This window comes from Ascaphus truei, chromosome 2, assembly GCF_040206685.1.
Source record: "Ascaphus truei isolate aAscTru1 chromosome 2, aAscTru1.hap1, whole genome shotgun sequence".
Classification (NCBI taxonomy): Eukaryota; Metazoa; Chordata; class Amphibia; order Anura; family Ascaphidae; genus Ascaphus; species Ascaphus truei.
The window spans coordinates 68,787,305-68,811,894 of record NC_134484.1 but is presented as its reverse complement, the minus strand read 5'-3'; the positions used below and the strand labels follow the sequence as shown (position 1 = coordinate 68,811,894).

At 43.5% G+C, this 24,590-nt stretch overlaps 1 protein-coding gene across 1 annotated transcript in view; it reads left to right on the top strand.

Moving 5' to 3' along the window:
- The first annotated feature begins 12,251 nt into the window (after positions 1-12,251).
- Positions 12,252-24,590, top strand: part of CPQ (carboxypeptidase Q) — a 219,985-nt gene continuing 207,646 nt past the window's right edge. Inside the window, exon 1 of the mRNA XM_075582671.1 lies at positions 12,252-12,327. The gene's annotated coding sequence lies outside the window, so the exon portion shown is untranslated. The remainder of the gene's footprint in view (positions 12,328-24,590) is intronic.

Sequence of the window (24,590 nt, the reverse complement as noted above, 5' to 3'; positions counted from 1 at the left end):
TCTCGGCAGCACCTCCAATGTAACCCGTCTACTTTTAGCCTCAGACTTACAAAGGTAGCTGAGGTTAGGGCCTGAGTCCCTGTTAATAACTTACTGGGCCACACATGGCCTGCGCTCAGACAGCAAGAAGAATACAGACACAGTATGGGTGATTGTAACGGTGAAGGGGTTAACTGGGCCCACTAACAAAGGTTCAGCCCACTTGGTTACCCCTGATCCATGTGTTGGGGTCCTAGAGTGTCAGCTCTTGGACCCAGATGTCCTAAATGCATTACTGTGACTGCGTGCAAATTATGCGACATTAAAGATTTCTGTGTCTTTTGCCTATGCTGGGACCGGGAGATTTTGTTCTGTAAATTTCAGGGTGGGTTTGTCGGAGAAAGTCTTTACAGAATGTGGCTATGTATCAGGGTCCCAGAGTTATGGGGTATTGGATTGAGGGAATCGAGTGATATTCTTGGAGGCAGCCAAGCACATTGCTCCGGGCAAACTCTAACTCTGAAAGCGCTATTCTAACATAGGATTCCTGCTGCAGCATCTTCCAGACAAGGTAAACGGGCATGAAGGGGTTAATGTATACCTGCAGTTATACACGGGGTCCCTAGAATAAAGAGAGGTCTCTAGTATAAGGAGAGGTACCCAGATACATGCCCAGGTATCCTGGACCTGGTATAGGGGTTCAGGGGGGACTCCAGTTATGTGATAAAGCTGAGAGTGCTGTCTTGTGTGTAACAGTTTTTAAAGTAATTTCTAAAGTGTGCCAAGAATGAGGCTAGTGAGTGTAGGAAATATATTCACTCACTCCATCCCTGACACCAGAACAGGGACTTATATATTTTACCACACATAAGACAGGACACGGTATATTTTATTAAAGAGTTATATTTAATAGGTATATGTACTGATAACCTGTAAATGAACTGTGGGATTTCCAAGTCATGGATTACGGGCAGACCAGATGGCTATCAAGCTTGGTGCCGATGGCTCTATGCGGAGTCAGGACATGAAAGCCTCAGGGATGCCAAGGTGTTAGAACAGGAGGGGTACTGCAGTTCTGCTTGAGTACCCACATCCTGGGCTAATACAGGGCTATCCGGCCACCATTTGCCAGAACCCAACTCTGTGAAGTCTGGACAGCGAGTGGGCTCGGTATGCAGAGGCAGAGGGGCCAGGTTGGCACATGCCCCTTTACAGACTGAAAAAAGGTGCCCTCCCGGCCTTACAATACCAGCAAATCAGTGATTGGCTGGCAGGAGAATTCCCATGCTCTGATAGACTGTAGATGTTGGTGAAGGAGACCCTGAAACCCATAAGGGGACTTGCAGTCAATCAGGAGCGCAGATTCCAAGCGCCAAACCAACAGCGGCAAATTCACAGGTGCTCTGTACTGAATAGACGCGAGCCGGCTTCAAAGATTTTCAACTCAGAAAAGTTTCTAAGTCCTGCTTTTGAGAACCTAGCGGTCGCGGCTTGCATTGCATGCCGACATCAGTTCCAGGACTTTCGTGAGTACCTACACTACCGACACGCTTTATTACTCTGCGGCCAGATCCGCAAGCCGGGAGATTTCCCGGCTTGCTAGTGGCCGCCCCTCGGCGTGCCGCGCGTCATAGACGCGCGGTCACGCGTCTTTGGGAGCGTGCGCCCCCTGCACGCGCGTCCAGGGGCTCCCCGAGGGAGCCCTGGTGTCCCGCAATCGCGGGACAGCGGCAGGGGGTTCCGGGGGACCCGGCGGACCCGGCAGCGGTAGGGAGAGCGCCCCGATCGGAGGGCGCTCTTCCGCTGCTTCGGCGCGCGCCCGTCACTCTCGGGAGCGCGCCAGGCTACTGCTGCGGCCAAGAACGGGCAAATGCTCGAATAAACTTGGCCGCAGCAGTACCAGTCAAGGAAAAGGGCTCCTACAGAGGTCATTTTTGTGAATTTTGTTTAGAGGATAGATTTATTCGTTAGGCCCATTGCCAGTAAATGTGTTAACCCTGTAAATTGTATTACATTGCGTATATGTCTTTTCCTGAAATAAATTACAATTTATTTTACCTCCTTGCTTTGCTCAATCAATGATCCCTGTATAAAAAGGTGTTGATAAACCTGGTCTCCTGTGACAGTGATACAATTAGTTTACTTATATTTTACTGACTGTGGTACCTAATCATCCTCAGGTGAGGATCATTACATACAGTATACAGATAACTACACAATCCCCCGTAACGCTGTGCGGGAATGAGTCGGTGTCAGTGGGATAGTAGCCACCCAATCCTGGGTATTTTGGCTTGTGAGGGTTCTGGCACATCATGGGAGATCATTCTATACTGAACCTGTTGCAGGCCTGTTTCTTCAAAAAGGGTGCTTTGGTACCACTGTGCTTTTATAGCCATCGAGGGTCCCCTCAGGCAGCGCTTGATCTCTCGTCCATGTCTGGAACTATAGCGCTCTCTCTTTCTCCTCTTCCACATGCACTGTGCAGACCTCGACCGAACCTAATAGCAGTCAGGTTCGTGCAGATCTGATCCAACATGGCTGCCCCCCATTTTTAAAGGCTCCTCACCCACAGTCTCTCCTCATAGTTCCCCCTCTTCCACAGCCGTTAATTTTGGCTGTTCTCATGTCCATCACAGTCCCACGTCCAGAGCATATTGGAGAGGGACCTGCCAGAAGGCAGTGTGAAAGTGTGTGAGATCATCACACAAGGGGTTACAAATAATTATACTTTTTTTTATATTATACTGCTGCAAAGCAGATTTACACCTACTTTCAACTACACAACTGTAGTGGAAAGGTTCAAATGGAATGGCTGTCTAAAAGTGGTTTGCTGACTGTACTTCCAATCATGGCACGGCTGTCTAGACTGCTTCATTAAGATGACGAAGGAACATGAATCAAGGCAAAGTGAAGCAATTCTGGGGAAGAACAATTGTACCACATGTAAAATAAAATCCTATTAAAGAAGGTGGGAAACAGGAGGTCTCAGGAGCTGAACTGCATTTAATTTCAGCTCTGGGATCCCCTGCTCCTTGAGATACTTATATTTGAACGTGATGATGGTATTTCGCTTCTGTTTGAAGGTCCGCCGACACGTGGGCCAACAGGAAGCCGCAAGGGATGATTTTGCAGCTTATTATTGTCCCGCAGGACCTTAAAATAGACATTTTCTGTGCCCAGCCAGAGCTGCTAACGGCAGTCCCTTCAAATGTAAGTATCTCGGGAAGCAAGGGGTTTCTGGTGCTGAAATCAACATGGTTCAAAGAGACCCTGCTTCAAACTTAGTAAAAATAAAATTAAGCATAATAAACCCCAGAAGGTAACGCTGCCTTCATTTCAATGGGGATTTTTTCTTTCATACATATGGTGTATATTTGTTTCACCAGAATCGCACCACTTTTTAGGCAATCTCTTTGAAGGAATGAAATTAAAAGGCCAAGACCCATGAAAGGGTGCTAAGCTTAGCACATTTTTCTGGGAAAATATGTCTTAATAAATAAAGTAAAGAACATTGAGAGGTAAACGAAAAGGAAATGCAATCCCCGGCGCAATAAAGATGGTATAAATACCAATTCCCACGTCCATAAAGATGTATCCAGTCCCAAAAGTTCAATCCTTTGATGTAATCCAGATGGAACATGTTTAAAGTACTGTAGGAACCAGCCAAAGTCTGAAAGAGCAGGAGGCAGTTCTGAGACTCTGGTAAGTTGTTCCTAAGTGGGGTGTTTGGTAAAAAAAAAAAAAAGGAAGAGTTACCAGATTCTTTATTAAACCATAATTCCATAAACTACTTTCTGGAGGCAGATCTAAGGAGATAAGTGCCCTGTACATTAGAAATCTGTTCAGATTATTGGGTAACTTATCCAGAAAGTTTTTGAAGGTAAGGCAGGAAAGCTGTAAATTTATGTCTGAACTCGAGGGATAGCCAACCAAGTACAATGAACATATCACAAGGACTAGTGTTGAAGTTGCATAATAATGCAAACTGGCATATTGAGTTGTAAAGTATGTCCCATTTGTAGACATAGCCGCCAACAGATTTCCTGTTGCCTAGAATTAGAGGTTTGCCCTAGTGTCTGCAGCCCCCTGCGTCGGAGCTCCCCCCGTGTCAGTGCTACGCCCCCCCTCAGTGTCAACAGCCATGCGTGCCCTCCCTTTTCACCCCTGAATTTCTCTCCCCCTTTCGGTCTCTCTCTCTTTCCCCCCTTTTCTTACGCTCCCTCCTCCCACTCTTACTGCCCTTCGCTATCACTAATTTACTCTCTCATTTCCCCCCTCCTCAAACTCATTTCCTCCTCCTCCCCTTGTCACACACAATTCCCCCTTGCACACTGCCAACGCAGCATCACCCCCCTGATACACAAACAATTCTCCCTCTCAATACAAAACTACCCCTCTCAATACAAAACTACCCCTCTCAATACAAAACTACTCCTCTCAATACAAAACTATGCCTCTCAATACAAGACTACCCCTCTCAATACAAGACCACACCAATACTGCCCCCCAAATACAGACACCACTACACCCCCCCCGAATATACCACTAATCCCCCCCCCCCTGCGCAAATTCTGGGTGCACGCAAATTCCGGCATGCACACCCAGGAGAGAGAGGCCCGGTGTGGGATGAGGCAGGCAGCAGCTGGTGAGAGCCGGGGCCAGCAGGCGATGGCTGGATCTGGCCACTCTCCCAGCTGGTGCAGCTGTCTCCTCTTCCCATGCCATCCTCGCTCTCCTGCCGCAGTGCACCGGAAGCTGGGTGCACCCGGACGTCAGGCCCAACTCCCGGTGCGCACCGGTGGGGATGAGAGGACGATGTGGGAAGAGGAGGCAGGAGCAGCTGTGTAGAGCTGGGCAAAACTTCAAGTGCCAGCTGGCCAGGCCCCCGACAGCCACCGGACTCGAGACACGTGTCCCAGCTCTCCTCCCCTGTCGGTGGTCCTGTTTGTAGAGGTGAATTTGGGGTGCTGTACCATACATTGCATCCCCATAGTCAATAATTGGCATCTGCTGTGAAATGTTCTTTCTGACCAATGAGCTTAGGCAGGATTTATTTCTATAAAGTACACCCAGTTTGTAATAGATTTTAGATGTCAATATGCCCTTCAGATGCTAGATGGAAGTCTAGCCACATACTCAAATATTTAAGTTAATACTAAGCTAGTAACTGAGGCAAGATTAGTGTCGGAGTTGGTTCTGATCAGTACTGTAGCTTGGTCATGAGAAGGTTTGGAAACTTAGCCTTAGTCCAAAGTACCATCGTTACTATTTTGACTAATCCAGTTTTTAATATTTGAAAAATCAGATTGTAGTACATTTTCAAGGTCATAGAGGCTGGGACTGCAGGCATATATGATAGAATCGTCCACCTACACGGGCAAAGAAGTTGTCTTACAAACTGTGGGAATGTCTCATTTTTACGTCTTTTTATAAATAAGGGCCCCAAAACCGAGTGTTGGGGGACACCACAGGTAATATTCAAGTGGTTAGAGAAGAAGCCTGAGATTTACACACATTGAGATTTTCCTGATAAAAACTGTAAGATAGAAACCAGTTTTGAGCATGTGGTCCAATGCCAGAGTACTGGATGTTTAACATAACATGACGGTCAACAACATCAAAATCTAGAAAGATTGCACCAGTCAATTGTCCACGTTATATTACACACCAGATCAAATTGCTAATTTTGAAGAGGGTCACTACTGGGGAGTGATTTTGCAAAAGCCAGACTGGAATTGACTAAGGCAATTTGAATTATTATGAACATTGTTTAATTGGGAATTAACACATCTTCCCATAATTTTAGATAGTATACTGTAGGTAGAATAGAGTAGTTGATGACTGTTTTGTCACCCCGTTTCAAAACTGGATTAACTCTGACGGCTTTTCAGGCCTCAGGAATTTGACCAGAAGACAAACCAGAGTTGATTATGGAGGCAATTGGTTTAGCAATGACTCGTGAACAAAGATGTAGGAATCGAGATTACAATTGGTCTGGCCCACATTTGTTGTTTATTTTAGTGTATCCCATTCATTTCAATAAGAGTAAGGTCGTGCTAAAGATTAGCACCCTTTTGCAGATTTTAGCTTTAATGGGATATGTATGGCGAAAAGGTGGTATTTTAAAATGCTATTATAAAATACATTTTTTTCTATCACAATTTGCTTAAAATAATCACCCACAATTTATTTCATAACAACTTGGATATTCAATTAAGTTACTTTTATGGGTCTATGGGCCACCAGATGTTAAAGTTTGTCCTTAAAAATTGAGTTGTGCACCTTTTTGGCCATCACCAATAACAGAAAAAGTCAGTACAGGCATACCCCACATTAACGTACGCAATGAGACCGGAGCATGTATGTAAAGTGAAAATGTACTTAAAGTGAAGCACCACTTTTTTTCCACTTATCGATGCATGTTCTGTACTGCAATCATCCTATACGTGCATAACTGATGTAAATAACGCATGTGTAATAGGCTCTATAGTCTCTCAGCTTGCGCACACCTTCGGTGCAGGTAGGGAGCCGGTATTGCTGTTCAGGACGTGCTGACTGGCGCATGCGTGAGCTGCTGTTTGCCTATTGAGCGAGATGTACTTACTCGCGAGTGTACTTAAAGTGAGTGTACTTAAACCGGGGTATGCCTGTATATCACCTTTACCAACAGGAAATAACCCCAATACTTGCCAACTGCAGAATATCGAACTGACATTCTGCAACCAATTTGTGTACAGAATGGAACAAAGAAGATAAAGCGTTGACTGTGCCTTTTAATCAGCACTATGTTCTAAAACCTTGTACACTCATAGATTTTACAGATGATATTTTTCATAGAGAGAAATGTATGTGTATATATACACACCGTGAAATCGAAGGATAACAAACCTGTTCTATCAAGGTTTCACATTCGTAATTATTTTCATGAATACCTGTGGAGTGCTACTGCAAACACATTGGAATTTAAGCGAGCTGTTATTATGTATTAACCTTTATTTTTATTGTGACTGTTTAAATTAGTCCCTAGGTGTCCAAGCCAAGAACATAAAAAAATAAATATTTGACAGGTGGCATTGTATTTTCTGGCAGAAAGATTAACAGCTGGTGATTTATGTAAATAAAGTGGTAGCGAACAAACTTTTAAGATCAAAAATATTGCCAACATGTAAATGGCAATCTAAAAGAAAAACGAAAAACAAAACAACTGTGGTATTTATAGTGATATTTCTCAGACTGGGTAGAAGTAGAAATAGGGATATAATCATTGATCTGAAAAAGCAAACATTTTCAAAGAGACATGAATGAAATTATAAAGATAAGCAAGATATGGAAAAAATCTAAAGGCCAAAAGGAAGATTGTGGAACTGCAGGATTTCAGCAGCGCTACAGTATATGCAAGGAAGCAAATGTCCAGAAGCAGCAAAGCGCCACCTGGCAGAAAAAAGGGGTTGTTTTGAGAAAAGGAATAGTCAGAGCAATGTTTGCATTATTGGCGTGTCTGAAAGGATAGAGGCTTCTACAGCTGAGGCCTTTCTGGGGAGTTGGTTTAAATGCAAGCTGGAAGAAAACTCATTTCCGAACGGTTTATCTATGGAAACAGGCCATAGTTTTCTGGCCCAGATGCCACCTCTGGATTCTCCTTAGTCTGGTCGCAAAAATTCTTAACTACGGTACAAGAGTAGAGACAAAATGCTGACTCTAGCAGGGCAAAAAGATCAGTTAAAGCATGACAATCTAAGTTTGGCCATCTGAGCCTTGAATGAAAAGTTGGAATAGAAGACAAGGAAAAAAGTAGCTGATGGCAGGAAAAGACTGTGACCAAATATTCCCTGTGGGATGTTTCCCATCAAACTCTGTGTAATCTCATGCACCACTTCCCTTCTCCAGTAGACCTCAAAGAATGGCTGGATCACCATGCCTCCATGACATACAATGTTTCCACCTACCGACTTGTATCACCTGCTGAAAATATGACATTCTACCTATTCAGTGTTCACTTGCTCTGCGGCTGTTGCAGATGAGACTTTTATTATTTTACTGGTTCCCATTTGGGGTGATGTAGATCCCTTTTGACCATTCCATAGCTATAATCTTTGTTCTGAGGGGTTGGGCCTCTACATTTGGGGTAGTAAAAGCAGGGAGGGAGGAAAAGGTGTGTTTGTCTTGCATTTGCTGCGGAGAACTTTTCATGTTCTAGAATATACAGTACATGGGTATTCTATTGATACGTCTGACGAGGTTTACATTTGTTTCATGGAACATTAGGAGTCCTAATAACAAAGTCAAAAGAGGGTTTGGTTTCCTAAAGTATAATCCTTCTTCAGGAGTCACATTTAGCAAGTCCAAAAGGCATTGGCCTTGTGGAAAGCTTGGGTGGATAAATCGTACCACTCTATCATTTCTAATTAGGCTAAAGAAGTTATCGACTCTGACACGGCAAACTGTGAGAGACTTGTTAATAAACCCGCAGGTATTTTCTGTTTACTTACTGTGCAACATTTATGATGAATTCCATGAACTGATGTTAAAGCATTAAACCAGTTATCAAAGTCCGTGGAAAAATAAAGTTCATTAAAAGTCTCGTTTTTTTTAAATGCTGAAAAGTAGTAAAGATGTGCAAAGCTCTTTTTAAAACAAAGTTGCTAGCTCAGACTCATCAGTCAGTGCTGAAGCTACCAGTGGAGTAACATGAATTACGTCATCCTTTCCTGTATTGGTAAAACCTACAGTACATGATTTTCAAGGCCTGTCTGCGGTCATGCGGCCAGAGATTAGAGAGAAAGGCAAACAAATTTGCAGTCACAGAAATCGTGGCTCAATGTCCGTGCAATTGTAATCTACAGCTGATGCAATCCCTCCAGACGCTTTCTTTAGTTTTTTTTTTAATGTATTTTGTACTTTCTGCTAAATGAACCAGATACAGGTTTTGGCCAAATACATTTGATTAGCGCTCTGTCATTAGAGAGAGGCAAACTTGAAGGCAATGTTTGAATTCCATTTGAAAATTGGGTATTTTCGCTAGGTTTGAACTATTGCAAATTCATCCCATAAAGTTTAATTTGCATTTAAAAGAAATCACCCGATTTAGCATTCAATTCCATCTTTCACCAGTAAGGTTTGCACTGACAAACTTTAAGTTCATCCAGAATTAGGGGAGGTGGAGGAGAGAGAGACTTGTGCACAAAAGGGAGAACACTTGGGATATATGCTAATAAGTGTAGCCCTCTTTCCTCCACCCAATCTCACATAGGGTCTCCTAGGGGAAATACTGCTCTGACTACATGTCTTAGTGTGGTGCAAACCTGCTAGTAACAGGGGGCCCTGAGTCTCCCGCATTGGCATGGGGAAGTACAGGACAGGCTTTTGGGGTGAACACTGAATTCTACTTACAACTGGTGCAGCGCCTCCATCTCGTGCAGACCCCAGAGTGGGGAGGAACCTCTGCATGAGAAACTCTCTTTCCAGCTTCTCCATGATAGATTCCAGTCTCAGGCGAGAAGTATAGTGAATCAGTAAAAGACTTTGTAACACATTCAATTGGCAGACTGCCCATCTTACAGCAGGGTGCTTAGCAGCACATCAGCAGGCCATCACCAAAGGATGTCCCTGGACAAACACTCCTAGTAAGGGCCCTAGAAGCTGTCCGTGCTATTCCCTAACACCCTGGTGGAGTAAGGGGAATAGCCTCCCACCTCTCCCAGAGGGAGGGCATCAAGCCTCCCAGAGCCCTGACAGCTTGGTTGGGTAGACTATCCTCTCTCAAGAGGGGAGAGGAACTGCTAAATCAGGAAATGCCGTTCATTTAGTACAGATCCAGTAAGACCCACCTCTGTGCCTCTGATTGGACACAAGGCCTGAGTGCCTACCTTCTCTGACTCACTGAACTGCAGTGAGTGGGGGAAAACCCATAATTACTCCTGGCAAACCTACTCTTACTAGGGATTAATGCACAGGAGAGAAGGGCAGAATAGTAGTCCAAAACTAGCCATGGCTACATAAGATTCATATAAATATACTTTACATATCCTATTGGTGTATATTTCGGGGGTCTCAACATGTGGTGTTTGAGGGGATATAAGTAGCACTTAGGACTCTAGTAAAAATAAGTCTCACTCACTCTTCTACTTTAGCAAATGCATTGGGTATGAGTCATTATTTTTGGGGTCAAAATGAATGGTCTGCTTAGCACTGAGTACCGGAGAGGTTGCGCTAGTGGAGTGCCACAGCCCCTCCGCCAAGGTGCAGTCACTTGACCGCTTTAAATAACGGTCACTTTTCAGGAAGAGGCGCTCTCCTCTGCCGTTTTCCTCACAGGGCAGATCACATTCGGCCCTCCATGGGAAGGCAGGACGTGACTTACCTAGGAACAACAAACCTCCCTGGGTGTGATGTAGTCACTATATCATAGGCCCCCTGGAGTGCCAGTACCCGTGATGTAGTCAGTACATTTTGGGGCTCTCAAAGGGTTAAGTTTAACAGCAAACACATAAAAGATGAGATCACGAACCAAGAAAACCTTCACTATGCTTGGTAACCAAAATAAACACATGCAACTTTATAAACAAGGTGTATAAGATTTGAAACTGGAAGTGTTGGTAGTTTTTAATACACTATATGACACAAACTATGCACCCGGGAATAAGGTATTAATTCTGCCAAAGTTCACTGGAAGGCAGAGTTATAAAAATATGATCCAAGAGGAAAAGGCACAATGAACAGCTTCCTTCATCTGGTAAAGGGAAAATGTGTGGTGCTAATCTAGTCTCTTTTAGGCCCAGGAATCTAATCTAGGGTATTGGAAATATTTGAGTTTGCTCTTCTCATATGCTCAGGAAAAACTACACCTCACATGATGCTCTAAAGTGCAACAACTGATGACTCTGCAGGGGAGGGTATATAAGAGGCTGTAACTTTTTCTAGAACACACTTTCCCTGAGTGACTCGGGAAGAATTAACAGTAACCCCTGTCCAAGTTTCCAGATCTTTCCCTTAAAAGCTTCAGTTTGAGGTGGAAGACTGGATTGCTCTCAGCTGCAAAACTCCTCCTGTGTTTAAAGCAAAGCTGGGAAACATCTAGCTAGGTCTCATAATAGAGAGGGTACTGTTCCTAAGTTAGACTCTGTAGGAGATGTGTGCAGAGGTTTAAAAGAGGAGTCGTAGTTTTAGGAGAAATCAAAAATGGGCTAATAGGCACACACTAAGGAGGCAGGGCCCTCACTACCGGCCAGCCCTACAATACTCCACTAAGGTGAAGGGGGAACTAGCTTGGGCCTGTGGGAATGGATCTGGCCTAGTCCAGGAGCTTGACTAGCTCCCTGGACACTACCTCTCCCTTCGCAGGCTCCGTCAGGACTGAGCAAACCGTCTCCAGTCTGTGGAGGAAATTCTGAACAGCCAGGACCTCCTCTTCCAGCGGCACCAACCACAAGATGGCCACCGCAACTCTCACGAACATTCCCGAGTGACGGGAACATTTCCAGGGAGGAGGCAAGGGAGTGTACCCTGCTAACATATATATTTAAGAAATCCTGTTACATAACCCTATAGTAGGTAGTTTGAGACATCTTCCAACCATACACCGGCAATGGCTGATTCATGCAGATTTTGTTGAATTATCACTTATTTGTATCGTTAACGCCTTTTAACATTAACATGTTTTGTGTATGCCACGGAGATAAACATCACAAGCCATTTGTCAAAATATTTCTTGGTGAATACAGCAGCAATTCTACAAATGATTGCCACATTACGATTTCTTAAAGTGCAACATTTCAACCTCTAGTCCATAGACCCCTTGGGGTTTTGAAGACAAAATTGAGCCCCTGAGTGCATTGAGAAGCAGGGATTTTGAGAAATAAACCAGTTCTAACAATTGCAACATGGAGGTGAGCTTGAGAAAACGTTTCCAGCATGCAGATGTTCTTGTGTTTAACTTAAACATCTGTCTCTTCATAGAGTATCCTGTTTCTGTAGCTGCACAAATCTAAAGCTAACGTTGTCATATACTGTACACTGTACAGTCAGTAACTTTGTATAATGTAATCATTTTCTGTTTCGTTTGTGCATTGAAGCAATGAATATAGCACTTTGCTTTTGGATGCTACCATTACATTTGAGGGGTGGGAATATTTATAAAATGCCAATAATTGCCCTCCATAATGTCACACTGGTTTTTGTTTTATGCTTCAACTTGTCCAGTCTTGTTAGTTTTGGCTCTGTAATGCAGAATATACAGATGTTGCTGTCTGCAAGTTAAATAGATTACTAGTATTAGGGAAGTTACCCCTCTTCTTTTCGCTGCCTGTGTGAGGAAATGAAACCAGTCTGTTGGCTGCTTCCTTGTTGCTGGTAAGCTGCTTGTGTTGTATATATCTATATTTATAGCTAAAAGAGCTACAGAAAACGGGACTGTTTTTTCTTATTCCCTGGTTAGATCGTGTTGTAATACTGGGAGGAGTGAGGCATCTTTTGTGTGTTTAATACTATGTTTTCAGCATTGGGATTTCAAACTTTAAAACCATACAGTCTCCTGTACATTTGTAACTTTCATCCTCTTAAAGGTACAGTACCTCAGACCCCTTCAAGAAATGTGTTGTACGGCAGACCTGTGAGCACATGACCTGCAAACAGGATAAGGGCTAATACACAGCTCTCAAGCTAGCCCACTTTTCACCTTTGCAAAGGTCCCTCAAATGAACAATACTCCCCAAATACCATATGTCACGAACCGCACATAAGTGAGCAGGTGACTTAGATCTGCATCTTCTTGGCAATGGGGAACGCAGAATCAATGTATATGCAAAACAGACAGAAAATACATAGTGCAACACTGCAATGAAACAGAATATGTGATGCTAGGAGATCTTGTGGTGTCAAATTGAAGCGAGCATGGGTAGAAATCTCTCAGGATCTTTAAGATGGCAAGTGGATTCCCTCAGATTGGTGATACAGGTAAAAGAAATAAAAAAGTGTGTGCGCGCCGAGCACACGCATTTTAAGGGAAACGTCTTTGGGGGCTATGCACTAAGCAGTGATAAGTCGTTTTAAGAACGCAAAGTGCTCTTAGAACGTGATGTTCCGCCGAACTCGATTCACCAAGCCACGCAAACAGGCACTTTGCGTTCTTAAAGTGACTTTTTTCAGGAAATGTTTCCAAGTCCAACTTTGCTCGTACGATAACCTGTTTGCGTTCAATTCTGCCCTTCTCCGGGATTCACTAAGCTACGCAAACTTAGCGAACGCGAAAGTTGCGTTCAACAAAGCTCGGCAGCTAAAGGCAGGTGATAAAAAAGCTGTACTTTGAAAAATTACTTTGTTTACATTTTTGCGTGCGCAACACCCATATAACAGGCCGGTGGGTGTCCCCGGCTGACCCCGCGGGGGTCCCCGAGGGAGGCCGGGGGTCCCGTGGGTGTCCCCGGTTGACCCCGTGGGGGTCCGGGGGTCCCCGGCTCACCAAGCGGGGTTCCCCGTGGGAGTGCGGGGGTCCCCGCGGGAGTCCCGGGGTTCCCGCGGGCCTGCGGTACCAATGTTGTGCCTCCAAAAAAAATAAACAATATTTATAACTAAATACACCCCCCTAACACACACAATACAGTAATGGGCAAAATTACTATTATCCACATATGGATAATAATGCATTTGCCCATTTTTAAATACATATAAATTACAGTAAATACATATTACACTTACCTTTTCCAGGCACCCACGATGAAGGCTGTCTTCATCCTCATCTTCATCCTGCCCATATCCCTCCGGTGCTGCAAAACATACAAAACAATCAAAAGAGCCAATGTAATGTCCCCTAACCCCTTAATCACCGTATCTGTCATTAACCGCTATAGTCATTAAGGGGTTAACCCACCCTGCCCCCATTCATTTGTACAGTGGGATACTGTATATATAGCTCAACCCCTGTATATATAGCTCAACCCCGTTATAGCGCGGTCCTCGGGGGCCACCCGATCGACCGCACTAGAACCGAGGTCGCGCTAATTTGGAAAAAAAATGGCCGCCGATCGGTCGGGAGGGAAGAGGTGGCCGGCAGCCCTACACGTCCCCCAGCAGCCACCGTAACTTCCCCTAGCAGCCTCACTTCCCCCCTCACTTCATTACATAATGAGCAACAGCTGAAAAATCAGGAATAAAGTGAGTTTGTTCATGAGGCATGAAACACGTCAAAGACAAGCGCCCAACCACTGATTAGTTCAATTAATTAGTCCACCTGCGGGAATACATTGTAGATGTTAGCATAGCGCATGCGTCATGTATACCCATAATAGCAGCCCTAGCATAATATATTAACGGCACCAGGAGAGAGCAATATGGACAACAAAGGAGGCCAACAACATCATGCATTCTTTAAGTGTGCATAAAAAACATACCATAAAGCTTAGTACTTTTGTCCCCTGGTTCCCGATCGAACGGGACAGCCGTTCACAGGCCCGCTTGCATCCATAGCAACCAGTCCACATTGTCGGATCTCTCGCCCATGCGCAGATCGCCTCGTCAGCAAAAAAGATAAACAAAACGGCCAATGTGTTCATAGTGGCAGCATTAAGCCCCAGCAGACAAAGATCGGGGCGGGGGAGAAAAAGAAGCTAACACCGGCAACTCTACCACACATATACATGCTATAGAATATATTTCCTTAATCCCCACGTCCTGACCTAGCGGGACAACCCGCTACTGTCCCTAGCAACAAGTCACACTGTCATGTCCCTTGCACATGCGCAGAACACACCATTAACGAAAAAATAAATAAACCAGCAGCAACATTTACAGGGACAATATTAGAACCCAAAACGCACATAAATGTATGCAACCTAGCCCCCTGGTCCCTCCTCTACCTAATCAAACAGCTTAGCACAAATAAACAAGCACCAATCATACTACACTGTCACACAATAACATATAAAGGCTGCCCTACTCATTTAAAACACCATCACAAAGTCATATACCCATTATATTCTCCTTCACAATATAAATGTAGGGAGGAGGAGTGGGGTGAGTGTTGTGTGTGTGTGGTGTGTGCAGTGTGATGTGAGTGCAGTGTGATGTGAGTGTGTGCAGTGTGCAAAAAAAATTGAATTTTTTTTTTAATTCGGGGTCCATGCTCAAACCACGTTAAAGCGGATCCGCGTTATAGTGGATCACGCTACAACGGGGCTGAGCTGTATATGTGTTTATATATATATATATATATACACACACACATATATATACATACATACCCCGTATTAACGTACACAATGGGACCGGAGCATGTATGTAAAGTGAAAATGTACTTAAAGTGAAGCACTACCTTTTTTCCACTTATCGATGCATGTACTGTACTGCAATCGTCATATACATGCATAACTGATGGAAATAACACATTTGTAACAAGCTCTATAGTCTCCCCGCTTGCGCACAGCTTCGGTACAGGTAGGGAGCTGGTTTTGCTGTTCAGGACGGGCTGACAGGCGCATGCGCGAGATGCCGTTTGCCAATTGGGCGATTATGTCCTTACTCGCGAGTGTACTTAAAGTGAGTGTCCTTAAACCAGGGTATGCCTGTATATATACACACATACATATATATATATACATATATAACACCAATATACAAATAAATGGTTAAGGATTACATAAGCATGTATAAATAAAAACATGAAATCAGAATCTCAACTTCAGCACATTGTAATAAAATTAAACCAGCAGCACATTTCATCTTCACATTAAAACACCAGCAGTTTTAAAAATAAATGATAGCTCCTCTCCCAACACACCAGCACCTAGACAAATATATGTCAAATCTCAAACAATTGCATTTGAGTGTGTACATGGTGCAATTAATCTGTGCATCATGTAACACTATGCAAAATCAATTTGAAAATAAAATACACTATGAACAATGTCCCATAACCACCAATGCCATCCACAAAATCAAATAGAAAGTAAGCAACATAAATAAATTTCCCATCAATCAATTTCCTAAACTAATTACAATACAATCCAAATCAATTATACAATTCCCTATTCAATTCCTAAAGCCAAACCATTGCCAAAATAATTCTAATTGAAAGTAACCACCATCATTCAAATCTAACTACCAGAAATAAGCCATAAAAAATAACATGTAACTAAATAAAAATTACATTACACACACCAATGTAGAAATAAAGCTGCTAAATGCATTAGAAATACATGAGATACTTAAACATTAGCAAAGCAATCATTTATTATCCTTGTATGTATATCCATATAGATATACATAACATACAGGGGCAATAAAAGAGCATAATAAACAATGCATTTACATCCAAAAATCACATACAATACACACATTCAGGGACACTGAATGTATGTATATCCATAGGGACATAGACCAAGTCAGGGGCATTAAATGGAAATAAAAAAAAAATACACTTGAAAAAAAAATCAAACCTGTAAAAATTAAAATAATATACTTTTCTTTTGTTTGCTTGCCATTAGTTGCCCACTCACCGAAATCCAGGGGAACCGGAAGCTCTCAAACTAAATCCAAAGGTAACCATAAAATAAAAAACCATTACAATCCACGTCTGTGTCTTCTTTCTTCTATTTGTAATCCTTTTCGTCAGTCTTGGGGTCTTCTTTTCTTCTTTGGGGTCTTCTCCGTCTTCCATCTTCTTACGCCACGCCCTTCTTCTCTTCTTAGGAGGGGAGGTCTTCCCTCCTCGACGTCTGGCTTCAAAATGAGACGACAGGCTTTTATAGGCCTATGACGTGACATTTTCGGCAAATGGTTCCCACGGCCCTTATTGGGCCGTGAAAACCATGTGATTTGGGGGAATTTTTTTTTTATGACGTCATTTAAAGGTAATGACGCTAGCCAATCAGAATGGCTGAGCTTCAATTGCCTTTAAGATGACGTAATCAAAACAAAGATGGCCGGTGACACATGGTACGGTAGCCAATCAGAGCGTGGGAACGTAATCCCAACTCTGATTGGCTGGCGTCATTGCCTTTAAATGACGTCATCCCCAAAAAAATTCACCCCCCAAATCACATGGTTTTCACGGCCCAATCAGGGCCGTGGGAACCATTTGCCGAAAATGTGACGTCATAGGCCTATAAAAGCCTATGTCGTCTCATTTTGAAGCCAGATGCTGAGGAGGGAAGACCTCCCCTCCTAAGAAGAGAAGAAGGGCGTGGTGTAAGAAGATGGGAGAAGACTCCAAAGAAGAAAAGAAGACCCCAAGACTGATAAAGGATTACAAATAGAAGAAAGGAGACACAGACGTGGATTGTAATGGTTTTTTATTTTATGGTTACCTTTGGATTTGGTTCGAGAGCTTCTGGTTCCCCTGGATTTCGGTGAGTGGGCATCTAATGGTAAGCAAACAAAAGAAAAGTATATTATTTAAATTTTTACAGGTTTTTTGATTTTTTTTCAAGTGTATTTTTATTTTATTTCCATTTAATGAATTGATTTGTGTCGCTATGGATATACATACCTTCAGGGACACTGAATGGGTGTATTGTATGTGTTTTTTGGATGTAAATGCATTGTTTATTATGCTCTTTTATTGCCCCTGTATGTTATGTATATCTATATGGATATACATACAGGGATAATAAATGATTGTTTTGCTAATGTTTATGTATCTCATGTATTTCTAATGTATTTAGCAGCTTTATTTATACATTGGTGTGTGTAATGTAATTTTTATTTAGTTACATGTTATTTTTAATGGCTTATTTCTGGTAGTTAGATTTGAATGATGGTTACTTTCAATTATAATTATTTTGGCAATGTTTGGCTTTAGGAATTGAATAGGGAATTGTATAATTGATTTGGATTGTATTGTAATTGGTTTAGGAAATTGATTGATGGTAAATTTATTTATGTTGCTTACTTTCTATTTGATTTTGTGGATGGCATTGGTGGTAAGGGGACATTGTTCATAGTATATTTTATTTTGAAATTGATTTTGCATAGTGTTACATGATGCACATATTAATTGCATCATGTACACACTCAATGCAATTGTGTGACATTTGATATACATTTGTCTAGCTGCTGGTTTAATTGTAAGATGCAATGTGGTGATTTTCAGATTAAGATTTCATGTTTTTATTTATGCATGTTTTATGTGTTTCATAATGGGCAAATAATCTACTGTATTATCCATATCTGGATAATAGTTATTTTGCCCATTACTGTATTGTATGTGTTAGAGGGCGGGGGGATGTGTGTTGTATATTGCTATGTTTATTGGGGGCAATTGTCCCCAATAAACATGCTATTGTGCCTTAACCCCTTTATTGCCTTAGCGGATAGCCGCTAAGTTAATGAAGCTCCTTTAATGTATTTTTATTAATAGTGTGCGGGAGCAGGGGGTCCCCTGAGCTGAACCGCATTGATTTCTGCCTCAGGGACCCCCTGCTTCCCGAGTTACAGCCCCGGTTTGGGGCATCGGTGCCAGTGTCACCACCATCTTTATAGAGCCCACGTCGCGTCTTGGACTAAAATTAAACTAAATAGTTAAAACCACATATTGATACCACAGTGTGACAAAATAATTAAAGTCATATACAACCGTGACACGTGGCTAATGATGGCGTTTCCCTGATGAAGTAGTGTGATACTACGAAACGTGTAGGATAAACCTTTTTCCGATGCTTATTAGGGTGCTATAACTATCCTCTGCCATTATCAGCTCTTTACGAGCTGTTTTTAGTCCTGTATATCGGGCTGCTTAGACCGCCCCTGACACGTCACAGCGCGACGCACTGCGAAGGAGCGACTATACTACAAGCCGAGATACCGCTGTAGAAGTGACTGCTCCCGGCTGCTGCTGTGCCGGTTTCAGAGCACAGTTAGAGTCAGGGTGTCTCATTCACCGTATATACCCAGGACTGTTGCTGTGCAAGCCTTGGATTACGAACTCTCGATCCTCCTGAGACCACCTAACTGCGGGAGGTTTTCCACAGCGATGGGTTCATCACGTCTGGCTACACATGTAGAGGAGGAACCTTAAAGACACCATACAAGACATTTACTAGAGGGACTTGTTCCTGGATGCAGCACAACCCTTGCCGACTGGTAACCTGTGTGCTCTGCACACTCAATGCTTATGTGTTAATTTCTTGATGTACGCAGATTATTTATCCCTAAATTTTTATGTATTAACACTTTGATATACTTCACTATTTGCGTCTTGCGCTGTTTCTTTTGTTTCCATTTCTCCAGCTGATAATGGAAGTTGCTGCCGAGTTCTGGAGTCCTGCGCACGCGCGTGGTGCCGGGAGGTCATGTGCATGCGCGCGTGTGGAGCCGGCCGGTCATGCGCACACATGCCAGCGGTGCCACCCAGTCAAGCGCTGCACCGGCTGGTAATGCACGTGGCCTTGGCCGCACCATTACTGCACATGCGGAGGGGACGAAGAATTAGGTCTTCTGCGCATGTGCAGCATGGTTTACACCCACGTCTTCTGCGCTTGCGCTGCCTACAACCTCTGTGTAAATGCGCATGTGCGCGACCATCATTAGCATAACATCACTTCTGTCATGGTTTTTCGTGACAACACAAGATTTTCCCCATCAAAACTGTGTATGCGCCAGCAAAGAAGTTTAACTTCAAAAATAGACATTGAGACCACTCGGGGTCACAGTGCGGATGCCGCCGCCGCCTCCGACCTCACCCGATGGTCCGATTTAGATTCCTGCTCCACAATGGCAGTTATTCTATGCCAGCAGTTCTGACCTCCAGGGGAAGAAGGAGAGAAGCACACAGATGTTCCAATGGATACAGAGGTGGTCACAGCAATAGACAAGCCCAGTCTACCCCTACTAGTTTCATAGTGAAACTGCTTCCTCAGGGGCATCAGTTTTGACTTTGATCTGCAACCAGGGATAATTCACATGGCTGCTCTAGCCAACTCGCCTTTCTCCCCCGCAAGGTACTTGTAAGGACTCGGAGAACACGTCCTTTGCGACGTGTTCCCTCCTTACCTGCTGCTAGTCAGCCCTCCGTCTTGGCACCAGCGCACACACAGCTCTTCTAGAGTTGCCTCGGAGCTTGGCTCCGCCCCCCAAATGCACCGCGCATCTCGCGTCAGCGGCACTCATGTGACGATATTCACCGCTCCCCAGCTGCGCGGCAAGTAACCAGATTGCCACTTGTCTCCTGTGCCTATCGCGGCTCCCGCTGGGGCCGCTCCTCCGCTCCGCCCCCTGTCCTATTGGCTGCCATGCTTACTTATACCTTGCTCGCACTCTCTAGCATTGCTCAGCATAATCTCTTGTAGCCTTTTGTGCCTCACAGTTCTGTTGTGCCTAGCTCCTGTTCCAGTCTTGTCTTGCAGTTTGTCTCCTCGTGTACCAACCTGGCTTGTTAGTGAAACCCCTCTGGATATCATCCTCGGCTTACCCTCGACTACGTTTACCTCTTCAATCCAAGACCACGGCTACACGGACTTCGACGATTCTCAACTCTCCAATCCCAGACCATGGCTTAACAGACTTCGACTACGTTGCTCTCTATAACCCAAGACCCCGGCGAGAATACGGAATAACCCACTCTCTCCTACCCAGACCCGGCTACGCTGACAATCCGCCTTCCAGGCATGGCTCCGCTGCTGTCGGTGTGTGGTTTCATACCTTCCCACCTCAGTACCGGGGTTTTGTCTTGTTTGTGGGTAGCGCAAGCATTACAGTACTTACTCAATTGCAATCACATCTATCCACTGCCACCACCCAAGAAGTATGCAAAATATGTAATTGATATATATCTGCCAGGGCCTCATGTCCCTGTTAAGTATTGAAAAAACGATGCATTTAACACACAAAAACCTGTTGTAGCAAAATATGTCTGAAAATGTCAATACTAGAGCCTCAAAGCATTACTAACTTATTAAAGAATTGTTATATATATATATATATATATATATATATATGTAAATACAACTGTATGCTCATCTGCATGTCTTAGGCAGGTCTGCAACCCCGCCTTTCCCCATTATCACCCAGCACACAGCACTTCCACCTCATATATATATATATAATATATATATATATATATATATATATATATATATATATATATATATATATATATATATATATATATATATATATATATATATATATCTTAGTTTACAGATAAAAGGATTACAAGAACATACAGTTACAATAAATGCTGAACAGTTTCTTAAAATAACAGGATAAAACATAAAACAGAAATACCTATACAGTGCCCTACCATAAGTCATAGATTTTCCCCCAGAGGTCACTTGCGTAGAAATATGAGAAGTCATGTATTTTATACAAAACACACCTCTCATTTCATAACTCCAGGGTAAGACCTACTGTATATACCATTTTTCTCCCATTGAAACCCATATAAGCTCTCCCCTGTCGTAAATCAGCTGCTAAGTGGATGGTTTTACGACTTAGAAAACCCCCGCTCTAATAAGACGTTTAAAATCTCGGTATAGAAACACGCACAACTTAATTTCCCCAATACATACTCAAGTCTCTCATACTTTTTTGAGGGTGCTGGGCGTGCATATGCAGGCAGAATAATGATGCGTACCAGGAACTTTTATAGTACGAATAGCTTTATTCACATCCGTTGGTAATACTTGCCATACAAAAACGGACTTAACTTAAGATATTAACTGGTGACATCATTTGGTTACTCTGTGCTTCTTCCCCTGGTAGCTCTCACTCCTACGCTGGGGAGGTACATATGCTTGTTTCCCTTAGTAATAGTTTGACAATCTCCTGCATAGTGTCAAGTGCCCCATCGCAAGTGGGCCTATGGCGGGAATACACTCTGTCCCCGAATCATCCGCCAGTCAGTCTGTGTACTGCCTACCTCCTTTGTCCATGCATATTTGATCAGGAGTTTACTTGGAACCTTCCAGTGGGGTTGATCCTATTTATGCTCTGGAGCTTACTACTCATAGAACTCCCTCGTAAGCACATGTTTATTCCTCTTCCCGAATGAGAACAATCTTGGGCATTACTATAGGTGCTAACTATGTAGGGCACATTCCTTAACTGAAAACCATAGGTGGTGATGGGACATCCTTAATACACATAACTATACACACAAACCTATTTACAGGACTCATGGTGAAGCTTCAGTCTGAACTCTGAAAAACATGTACCTGTTTCTTGAACATTGGAAAGATCTATGTATACCCTATCTCCCTATACTGATCTCACTGACACATGACATACTGGGGAGTGGCTATCCTTTCTGCATAGTCATCCTACTGTACATCACATGATGAGGAGTAACTGGAGAGATCCAACAGTTAACCCATTAAGGCTATTAACTCCTTATACTAATTAGTCACCAAAAATGATCTACATAATTATTGAGCACTCTTTTGTGAGAGACTTGTGTGCGTGCATGCGCGTGTGAACAAATATAGATATCTATATCCCCCTAATCCTTTCACATCCCACTTCCCATCCAGAGTCTCCTTTTCAACACGCTCTGCCAACCACTCAAACCTCATCCCCATTACAACTCTCCCTTCCGTTTTCCTGTGCCCTATGGAATGCACGATCGGTCTACAACAAACTTGCCACAATCCATGACTTATTACGAACTTTCTGAACCTTCTAGCCATTACAGAAACCTGCTCCTCCTCAGACGCTGCCTTGCCTGCTGCTTTCTCCTATGGTAGTCTCTCCCTTATCCACACCAGGGAACAGACAGGGCAGAGGAGTTGTCCTACTACTTTCCCCATGTTGCCCATTTCACGTCATACCCACCTTTTCCTTGCTCTCTTTTTCATCTTTCAAAGTCCACGCTGTCACTTCCCCCTTCCTCTACATTTAGCAGTCATCTATCATCTCCCTGGAACTGCTTCTCAATTTCTTGATACCTTTCCAACCTTGCTTCCTCGCTTCCGACACAACTACTGTCTTCCTGGGAGACTTTTACATGCTTATTGACAATCCCAATGCCACTTCAGCTGCCCACAAACCACAAACCTGAATCTCATTCTGGGAGTACCCCTATAGCCACACCCTCTCCCAACACTGCTCACAATTTTCAATTTGTCTCGGTATCCGAAGAGGAGATTACACAAGCGCTCCTCAAATTAAAACTAAGCAGCCAATGTGGACCTGACTTATTACAATCTAAGTTCCTAAGACCTGATGCTGCAGGCACCGTCAAACCAATTGCTTCCATACTGCACCGACACACTTTATTCGAGCAAATACCCAGTATGTACCTGGCAGATACCTGGAATGCGCCGCTCCTCACCTCTGACAAGCCCCGTTGTGTTTGCCTTCCCAGCCTGGGTTCATGCCTGGCTGACGGGCGGCTGATCTGTTAAATGATAATGATTAGGATTTAATAGGCTGCAATGCTTCGCGTGTCTACCAGATGGCATAAATTCATGAATTGTAATGCAGTATATATATATACTGTGCAGTATTGCAGCCAGCGGGAATAAAATGCTTCAATCCCTGCCTGGAAAATAACCCAATGCACTCGGGCAGAAAACAGTCACAAACCTCAATACACCCAGGTATACCCGAATTCGTGGGACTAGCCGAGCTCGAATAAAGTGTGTCGCCAGTGTAGTCAACTCTATTCTGTCTGCAGGTAATTTCTGAAACTAAGACCTGAAAAACTGTAAGAGTTGTCCCAATCTTCAAAAGTGGGGACAAAAACACTGTCTCAAACTACAGGCCAATCTCACTTCTCCCAATACTATCCAAAGTCATGGAAAAATGTGTTCGCTCCCAATTAAGCAACTACTATACCAAGACAAATTTCCCTAGCCAATTCCAATCTGGCTTTCATCCCAAACACCTGTACATCTGTAACTACCCTGCTAAAAGTTTGCAATGAAATCCAGTGTGGAATGGAACAGTGACAACTCACTGGTGCAATTTTCCTAGATTTTGCAAAGGCTTTTGATACTGTTGATCATGTTATCTTGCATAAAAAAACTCCAGTGCTCTTGTATAGGGAAGCATGCTTTAAACTGGTTTCATTCGTACCTATCAGTTAGATCCCTACATGTGTCCATCTCAGGCTCTAACTCCAACCCCTTGGATATCACCTGTGGTGTCCCGCAAGGCTCTGTTTTGGAGCCCCTACTTTTCTCAGTGTTCATCAATGATCTTCCTACAGCTTGCAATGAACTTCAATATTCAAGATTGTAGGGGAGACAGATGAGAGGCAGGAAGGCCGGACAGCAGGAGGTTACAGTAATCGAGATGGGAGAGAATGAGGGCCTGAACCAGAGTTAGCAGTCGAGCAACAGAGGAAAGGGCGTATCTTTGTAATATTGTGGAGGAAAAAGCGACAGGTTTTAGATACATTTTGAATGTGAGGAAAATGTGAGAGAGGAGTCGAGTGTGACACCTAGGCAGCGTGCTTGGACTACTGGGTGAATGATAGTACTTCGAACAGTAATGTGGAAGGTGGTAGTAGGGGCAGGTTTGGGAGGAAGTATGAGGAGCTCTGTTTTTGCCATGTTAAGTTTGTCGGTGGAGGGCCATCCAGGATTATATCGCAGAGAGACATTCAGAAACTTTGGTCTGTACAGCAGGTGTAAGGTCAGGTGTTGAAAAGTAAATTTGTGTGTCGTCAGCATAGAGGTGCT